Source organism: Kogia breviceps, chromosome 7 (assembly GCF_026419965.1).
Source record: "Kogia breviceps isolate mKogBre1 chromosome 7, mKogBre1 haplotype 1, whole genome shotgun sequence".
NCBI classification, from domain to species: Eukaryota; Metazoa; Chordata; class Mammalia; order Artiodactyla; family Physeteridae; genus Kogia; species Kogia breviceps.
In genome coordinates this window covers 115,716,250-115,724,947 of record NC_081316.1, presented here as the reverse complement: position 1 = coordinate 115,724,947, position 8,698 = coordinate 115,716,250, and positions in this window count along the sequence as shown.

Here is an 8,698-nt window from a genome sequence, read left to right as displayed (position 1 = left end):
CGCCTCAAGATAATGCAATGCACCAGGGCTACTCCTCACTGCTCCTATTTCACACCAGAGTCACAAGTCTCTGGGGTCAATGGCATTCATGATGAAATTAAACACCAGACACTTCTTCATCTCTTCTCTATAGATACGCTACAGAAGGCTCGCTGGTGAGATGCTCGCTCTTCTTGAGATACCCAAATTAACAGACTCCAGAAATATGCAGAGATCAAATTCTAATCTGTATTCAATCTCTTGATCTTTGTTGGTCTTGGGCCAGCTACATGAGCAGCTTGGTTAGACCTGAAGGGAAGCGGGTTGTCCTTTCTTTCAGGCAATGGGCATGAGAAATACCTTAAGAATTCAGTTGTGCAGGATCGTATGTGGAATTCAGGAAACCTGGCACACCTTTCTGTGAACTACTGTATCAGACCTCAGGGATTCCTTTAGTTTCCCAGTCACGGGTGAATCGAGTCTCCCATCCACTTTCATCGGCTACAGTGGAAAAACATTGTCTCTTCCTAGCTTCCCTTTGATGTGGAACACAAAATCTTTACTGGACCCTTTAAAAGAGGAAGAGATTTATGTTTCTATTTCTGGTCCAAAGAAAATGAATGTGCCTTTTACATTTTCTCATAGACTCTCTCTGGTTGGAGCCTTCGAGAAAGCAGAGACTTATTTCAAGTTCCGGGAGTAAGTTTCTACACCAGGGGCTCGGAGCTCAGATGAGCCCGGTGGTGGGAACACACATAGAAGTACCTGCCTTGTGTTTGGGGCTCAAAAACAGCCCTTGTACAGCAGGAGGCTGGTGCTGAGTTTGCAGAAGTGGGGAAGAGGCCAGCCACCCATCTTCTGATGAGCAGGTCAAAAGCATCACATTTCATTGTTTCAGGGGAAAGGAAATGGAAAAATAAAGGCAAAGCAAATCGAGGAATGAAAGGAAAGGGGAAATCCCTCTCATATGGAGTGTCCATAGTAAGCAATGAGGAGCAGTTAAACTGTGTGTTGTATGATTTATGTATCAGAAGTCTTCCTCTTAAACTTTCTAGAAATGAAGTATATAATCTTTAGTTCGTGGATGAGAAAACCAATGCCCAGAGACCTTTCCTCCAAACACACAACTAGTTAGTCAGACGAGGAATTGAATCCAGGTCTTATGATTCTTTTCATTGCTAAAAGAGTCAGTATAAAATGAAGGCTCAATCTTGTGCTAAATTTCTAGACTTTTTAGGAATACATGTGAACATACCAGGTAAAATACTGTAAAGGCAACTGTTTATGGCACTAAAAGTAGGTTAAGAAAAAATGGGCTAAAATATTATATGTGTAATATGATCTATTTTATTTTTTATAAAATAAAAAATACCTATCTATATAGAAAGACTGGAAAGACATTATCCATGGAAATGTTATTACTGGCTATCTCTGGAAGGGGAGGGGAGCGTTATAGATAAATTTAATCTTCTGTTTTTATTTTTTCCATATTTCTCCAATTTTAAACAGTAAACATAAATTACTTTTGGATTAAAAAGGATAATAAGTACCTGGAAAAAGACAGAAGGAAAAATTATTCTTGGAGTCAAGGTTAAAGTCCTTGAATTTCAATCTTGGAGAATGATTTAAGAGTAAGAGCATACTTTCAATATAAATTATTTACTCTAAGCTTCCTTGAATTTTGATCACCGAGAGAGCTGACCTCTACAATCTGAACAAGTACCAGCCCTTCCGTACCTCTGATCCATCAGAGGATTTTGCCCTACTCTGAGCTAGAAGTAACAATGCTTTTTTCACTTTTACTGTTTTTGTTTCTTTTGGCCCTTTTTAGAAGTATCTGTTATCCAAACACCCAACATTTCTAAAAACTCACCTTTGAAATGCCACCAAAATAAGATAAAAAGTGGTGCACTGTATCCTGTTGTGCTCTGGTCAAGGATGAGCTGTGATGGAGGTTGCAAGAGACAGCCCTTCATTAGGTAATGAGCCAGATTCTCTCAAGTCAGAAGCAAGGTCAGCATCTTTGCTATTCCACATGCTTTCCGGATGGTGCAAAGATTGAGTTCAAGCTTTTGTGATTTCCTTAGCTGGATCTTTGAAAAAAAAAAATGGTGCTATAAGTAACTCATTTGTATGCTTACTGGGGTGTTAGAATACCGGATTGTACAACCAAAGTATCTCTTTCCATTCTTCATGCTCATCCCATATTCCAAATTGACACTGGGATCCCGTTTCTACACACCTCTATGCTGTGAAGAGTTTTCTGTGCCCAATAGCCATTGATAAGAATGAGTGAGATGTTTCAGGGAGTTTTTAGATCTGCAACTCTTAGCAAACAAACTAGGAGGGAAATAAAACCCCAAAGTCTAGATTCAGTCCAGCAATCACAAGTCAATTGCCTCCATCTTACTTATTCTTAAGGAAAAACAAGATGAAGGATGTATTGCGGCAACTACTCAAATGGTAAAGGAAAAACACACCAGCCGTAGACTGAATTAACCCAGATAACAGACAAAAAGAAATCTGGTGTGAAGTGGTGACTCATTCTGTCTGTTTATACAGCCTGAGTCTTCTGGTTAATTGTCAGTTCTTCACTTCACTCTGTGCTATGTAAAAGATAAATTATTCTTCTGACATGTTTGTTTTGATTGAAAAAAAAGTTCATGTTGAAACAGTGGTGTGATGTGTACTCTAGGGACAGAGTTGGGTGCCAGAATTTGGTATCATGTTCTGTGACAACAGCAGGAGCAATGGGAGAAAAATTAAAGATCAAAGAACCAAAGTTAAGGAATTAGGGGTAAATTGGATCGTATATAGCCAGCATTCAAATATCCATCTATCCATCTGTTCATCCACCCATCCGTCCATCCATCCACTCATTCATTCATTCCCCCCATCAGATACTCATATAGCCTTCACTTTAGATTTCTGGCACAGTGATATGCGTTGCAGGAACAGTGTGAATGAGGTTGATCCATTTCTTGCTCCCATGATTTTACAATAAACAAAGAAGATGGACATTACACAAATAATTACCATCTGAGTTTTGCTACAAATGAGAAAGTGGTACACTATTAAAATATATAATGAGATGACATAGTCCAGTGAGAGAAGGGAGATGGTGGTGGTCAGAGAAAGCCTCTTTGCAGAGGTAGAATTCAGGTCAAAACCAGATGTAGATGAATGTCTGAGGCATCTGGATATTCCTAGCTTGTCTCCTTGGTCCCTGAGTTCAGGGAATATCTTGGCTATGTTGAGGAAAAAGGGAAGTATCCAGGATAAAGATGTCAGCAGCAGACCTGGCATCTGGTTGAAATGGTGTTCCAAAAAAAGCTCAAAAACAAACCAATCTACTGCTAATCGTTCATGAGCACAGGGCCAAACTAATGAGTACGTTAACAACTGATGAATGTGGCTTTCCATAAATTTCTCAATGCCTTTATGGCTGTGGCTGACTGTGGTTACTGGGCTTTTGTTCCGAAGCATGCTTTGAAACAGCAAAATCCATGATGATTTTTGTGGTACACGAATTGCTCTTTCCTCTCCCTGGTTTCCTGGCGACGGAGCTATCAGCTGAATCCCCAGGCATTTGGTGTGAAAAAGAGAGAACTACTCCATCATTGGTTCAATTAACCTGAATTTTGCTCCTTCAGTACTGGTTCCTCTAGCTGCAAACCTAGACTTAGACTCACCCAAGATGCTTAATATGCAGCTGATAATGGTTCCTACAGAAAGGCTAATCATTTAGCTTCGAAGATTTATGGTGAATCTATCTATTAGCATTCTCTTAGCCAAGAGGTTAATTTCTCTGATTCTGTATTCTTACCTAAAAGGTGATGCAGAATCCCTAAAGATCCTTCCCAGCTCATGAATTTATGGCTTCTAGAATTTTTGGTCATGACAGTTCTGTTCAGGGAAGCATATCTTGTCTGAGCAGATACTACTGAGTTAGGCCAGGCATAGGGCATGGGAAGAGAGATGTCTAAGGCACAAAGAGAGTGGGAGGTTGGTGCTGACTTCCTGAGCACCTTGGAGAAAGCAGAGTTTGGGCTGCCTTCCAGAAGCCCTTACAGCCTCCCATGAAGGGGGCAGTTTCGGGCCACTTTATCCTGATAGGTCAGGAAATGTATTAAAAGGCTCAGCATCCCTCCAAGGAAAGTTGTTTGCCTTCAATATTAACCCTTCTTCCCCCACTACCCCTATCTTGCCCTTTTCCCTTCCCTCTCCCCACTGGTAACCACTAGTTTCTTCTCTGTATCTGTGAGTCTACTTCTTATTTTGCTTTATTCACTAGTTTATTGTATTTTTTAGATTCCACACATGTGATATCAGACAGTGTTTGTCTATCGCTGTCTGACTTAATTCTGAGCTCAATGCCCTCCAAGTTCATCCACGTTGCTAACATTTCATTCTTTATACTGGCTGAGTAGTATTCCATTGTTAGTCTATACCACGGGTTCTTTATCCATTCATCTGTTGATGGACCCTTAAGTTGCTTGCATACCTTGGCTATTGTAAATAGTGCTATGAACACTGGGGTGCACGTATCTTTTCAAATTAGTATGTTAGTGTTATTATGGGATTATATGAAATCGTGTGTGAAACTTTTGAAAATTGTAAAGCGCTATAGAATTCAAGGAATCTTTCATTCAAACAAAAAAAAAAAGAGAAAGAAATTGGTTTGCCTTCTAAATCAGGACTAGATAACATGGTTGGAAGCTGCAAAGAGTAACCCTGTAGTAGTCCTGGGAAGGTGGGCCTGACTCCAAGACCGGGCTTGATCTGTAATCAGTACACAGTTTCAAAGGGAAAAATGAATGTGGTCAATGTCACTTGGTGTGACCCACCAAGACCCAGCTGCCGCTGTCCTTTTAGAGACTCAGGAGGATCCCTCTCTCATCAGGCAGGTCCTCATTGCATGACTGGGTGCCGCATCAGTCTCTTTTCTCCTGATCAGCACCCCGGCACTCTAGCCAGGAGGAAAAATTCAGCTTCTGGGCTTTCCTCTGAGGATTTGCGGCATGTGGGGAGGATGAAACTGGGCTGGAAAATAGAAGCCATGGGTCTAGCCCTGGCCTTGCTGTCGATAACGATGGTGAGTATTTACTGAGTAGAACCTCGATGAATTCAATACTTAGCACTCACTACCCTGAGGTGTATATATCACTGTCCTCATTTTACTTCTGGGGAAAACAAAGACCAGAAATTTTAAATGAAATGCCCATGGTAACATAAAAGGGCTGGGATTCAACTCGCAGCAATTTAACTGCAGAGTCTCTGCTATCACACTGTGCTCTTCTGTCATCTTAGACCAATAAAGTCACATATTTAAAAATAAAATGTGCTTCTTTCCTTCACCTGAATGGAACAGAACAGTGTGTGAAAATCAGAAAACACAGACATATAAGAAGAATAAAACAAAAAAGTCTCCCATGCCACCAGAAATGACTACTTAATACTTAGGGGATTTGTGCATTCAGATCTCAAAAAAATGATGTCATCCTGCAGGATATTTTGACCTGTCAGGCCATAACTCTGTATACTCATCCAGTCCATATGAATGTGCGTTATGTTAAGGGAGTTTGCTGAGGAGGCACTTTATGTCGTATAGGGATGTCTGCCCTTCGAGGGTCACATTCCAGTTGAGGAGATACGGCAGGAAAGACATGAGAGGGAGAGATGAACAACTTGCATAGCACAGTGTGACAACATGTGAGCAAGATGATGTCTGCGTGAAAAAGTGCAGGAAGAGAAGGCTGGGGTGTCGGGGAGACACAGAGGAAAAAACACTTGAGCTGGAACTGATGAGACACGATGAAGCATTAAGACTTGGTTGCTGAAATGAGTGAGGTCGCTCAGATGGGGCCATCATAGAAAGTTGACCGCAGTCAATGCACTGCCAAGTGTTTGATAGCAAGTTGCAGGAAAATACATATAATGTGTATTTTATGCACGGAACAGATACAGGAAAAAGGTCTAGGGGCTGCACATCCAATTGTAAACAATAGTTAACTCTTCCATGCGAGACTGGGTGAAAGGGGGCAGGGATGGGGAGTTCCAGTTTTTAATTCAACCTCTTCCGTGTTGTTTGAATAAGCTAGGACCACATATTAATTGTGTGATTAAAAACTGAGATTTAAAAATGACTTGGTAGCTGGGGCTTCCCTGGTGGCGCAGTGGTTGAGAGTCCGCCTGCCGATGCGGGGGACGCGGGTTCGTGCCCCGGTCCGGGAAGATCCCACGTGCCGCGGAGCAGCTGGGCCCGTGAGCCGTGGCCGCTGAGCCTGAGCGTCCGGAGCCTGTGCTCCGCAACAGGAGAGGCCACAGCAGTGAGAGGCCTGCGTACCGCAAAAAAAAAAAAAAGACTTGGTAGGAGCTGCATTGACAGAGGGAAAAAGTAAAGGTATTTTGACGGAGGAGGGAACGGGAGTGACAAATATACAGAGAAAGGAATAGAGTCCCAGAAGGAGGTGACTAGAGATGGGTTTTCAGTGGGCTGTAGTAGTGTGTCATACAACCATCCACTCTGGCTCTTCGTGAGTCTGGAATCTAAAGGATGCTTGGAACTTTGTGAATTTATGGAATCTAAAGGATGCTCGGTGGGCCCAAGAGAACGGGTTTGGTGACACACGTTCCACAAGCTTTATCTTTGCAGGATGTCCATCTGGGGTCCTACCCCCAGCGCCAAATGTCAAATACCTCATCAAGAACTAGGAAACAACAGAAAGCTGGTTCGAGCCCTGTTGAAGTAGCCCACCCTGCAGGGGTGCGGGGTGCTGGGAGGACCCTGCCAAGAAGCCCAGCCTCTCCACGGGCTCCCTGGCGCACAGAAGGACCCACACCTGGAGGCCAGATGTACCTGTACCCGTACGTGTGCCACAACTGATCCGTCTGTGGCGCGAGACAAAGGCTTGGCTTCTGATTATGGAAAGGAGGTAGATTTGTTACAAAGTGCATAAGAAGTGCATAAGGAGTTTCAGAGCTGGAGCGCGAAGAGACAAAGGTTCTCTGCTCTTTGCTTTCCTTTCCTCTTGTCGTCTGCGGCCTCTTCCATATTTGGTGACGACTGCATTTGTAAAGGTATCTGGCTTTTACCCCTGCTCAGTTTTTGTAATTTTGTTTAGGTACTGCTTCCCTGTGTACCTGGAGTCTTCTGAAGCATCAGAAGTCTTTTCCAAGAGAGTTGGAAGGAAAGAAGAGATAATATGTGAATGCAATAAAGGGAGATTTCGTTTCGTTTCTCATTACATTGAAAGCCATTGCTCAGTTCAGAGTTACCTCTTTTTGTGTGTTGACAGTGGTGTAAAGAATCATTGCATATGACACGTACACGCGGTTATATTTAAAATAGATAACCAACAATATAGCATAGGGGTCTCTGCTCAATATTCTGTAATAACCTAAATGGGAAAAGAACTTGAAAAAGAATAGATACATGTATATGTAGAACTGAATCACTTTGCTGTACACGTGAAACTAACACAACACTGTTAATCAACTATGCTCCAATATAAAATGTTAAAAAAAGAATCATTGCAGATCGTTGTGAAGGACATTCCTGCATCTTGGGGGTTGGGGTGGGAGGGAGGGAAGGTTGATGGTGGAAGGGCTGAGCATTCTGGCAAGGCTAAGATTCTGGGAATTCAATTGCACCTTTTTTCCTCTTAGGAGATACTAACTTGAGACGCAGCTTGCTATGCTGAGAAAAGAAAAAAGATTTCTTCACAGGAAAAACAGCAAAGAGCTCGGTGGTAATTATTCTACATTCATTCAGGCCCTATTCCAACTGGGTCTAAATGATATTGAAACTACCATCCTTTAGGCTGGGCTATGAAGATACTCTTTCAGGTAAGTAAACAATTAAAAAAAAATTTTATTGACGTATAGTTGATTTACAACGTTGTGCTAATTTCTGCTGTATAGCAAAGTGATTCAATTATACGTAAATACAAAAGTATATATTTTCATCTTCTTTTCCATTCTGGTTTATCCCAGGAGATTGGCTAGAGTTCCCGGTGGTTTGTCGGATCTATATGTAATGGCTTGCGTCTGCTAACCCCAGGCTCCCAGTCTATCCCCCCTCACCTCTCTCCCGCTTGGCAACCACAAGTCTGCTCTCTATGCCTGTGCATCTGTTTCTGAACAAACAATTCTTTTAACATAAATCTTTCACCTGAGAGCCACAGGTGTACATGTCCCTGAGGTCACTGGACTTTATTTTGTTTTGCTTGAAGATCTTAAACTATAGAGTCATCTCAACTGAGGTCCTTCTCCATAGAATGTGATATTGCAGAGCATGGAAAAGAACAACCAATATTGCCTTTCCAGTTTACTGTTTCGATAGTCATCCAGTTATACAGTAATTACAACAACCTCGTGTGGTTGGGCTGGTGTTATTAGCCCCTGTTTGATGGATGACAGAGATGAGGGCTCTGTGAGGTGGAGGGAGAGCCTGTGCCCCTCCTGTGAGTTCAGACCTTTTTCTTTTCTTTTTTTATTTAAACAGAGGCCATTTCAGGTCTTGTTGCCACATGGTGGCTTTTTTTGTTGTTGGCTGCATGGCATTAGGGATCTTAATTTCCCAACCAGGGATGGAACCTGTGCCCCGCTCCCACCCCTGCACCCCTCGCCCGCAGTGGAAGTGCGGGGTCTTAACCACTGGACAGCCAGGCAAGTCCCAATACTCTCTTCTTCTTGAAGAGCATTTACCTTTACCATT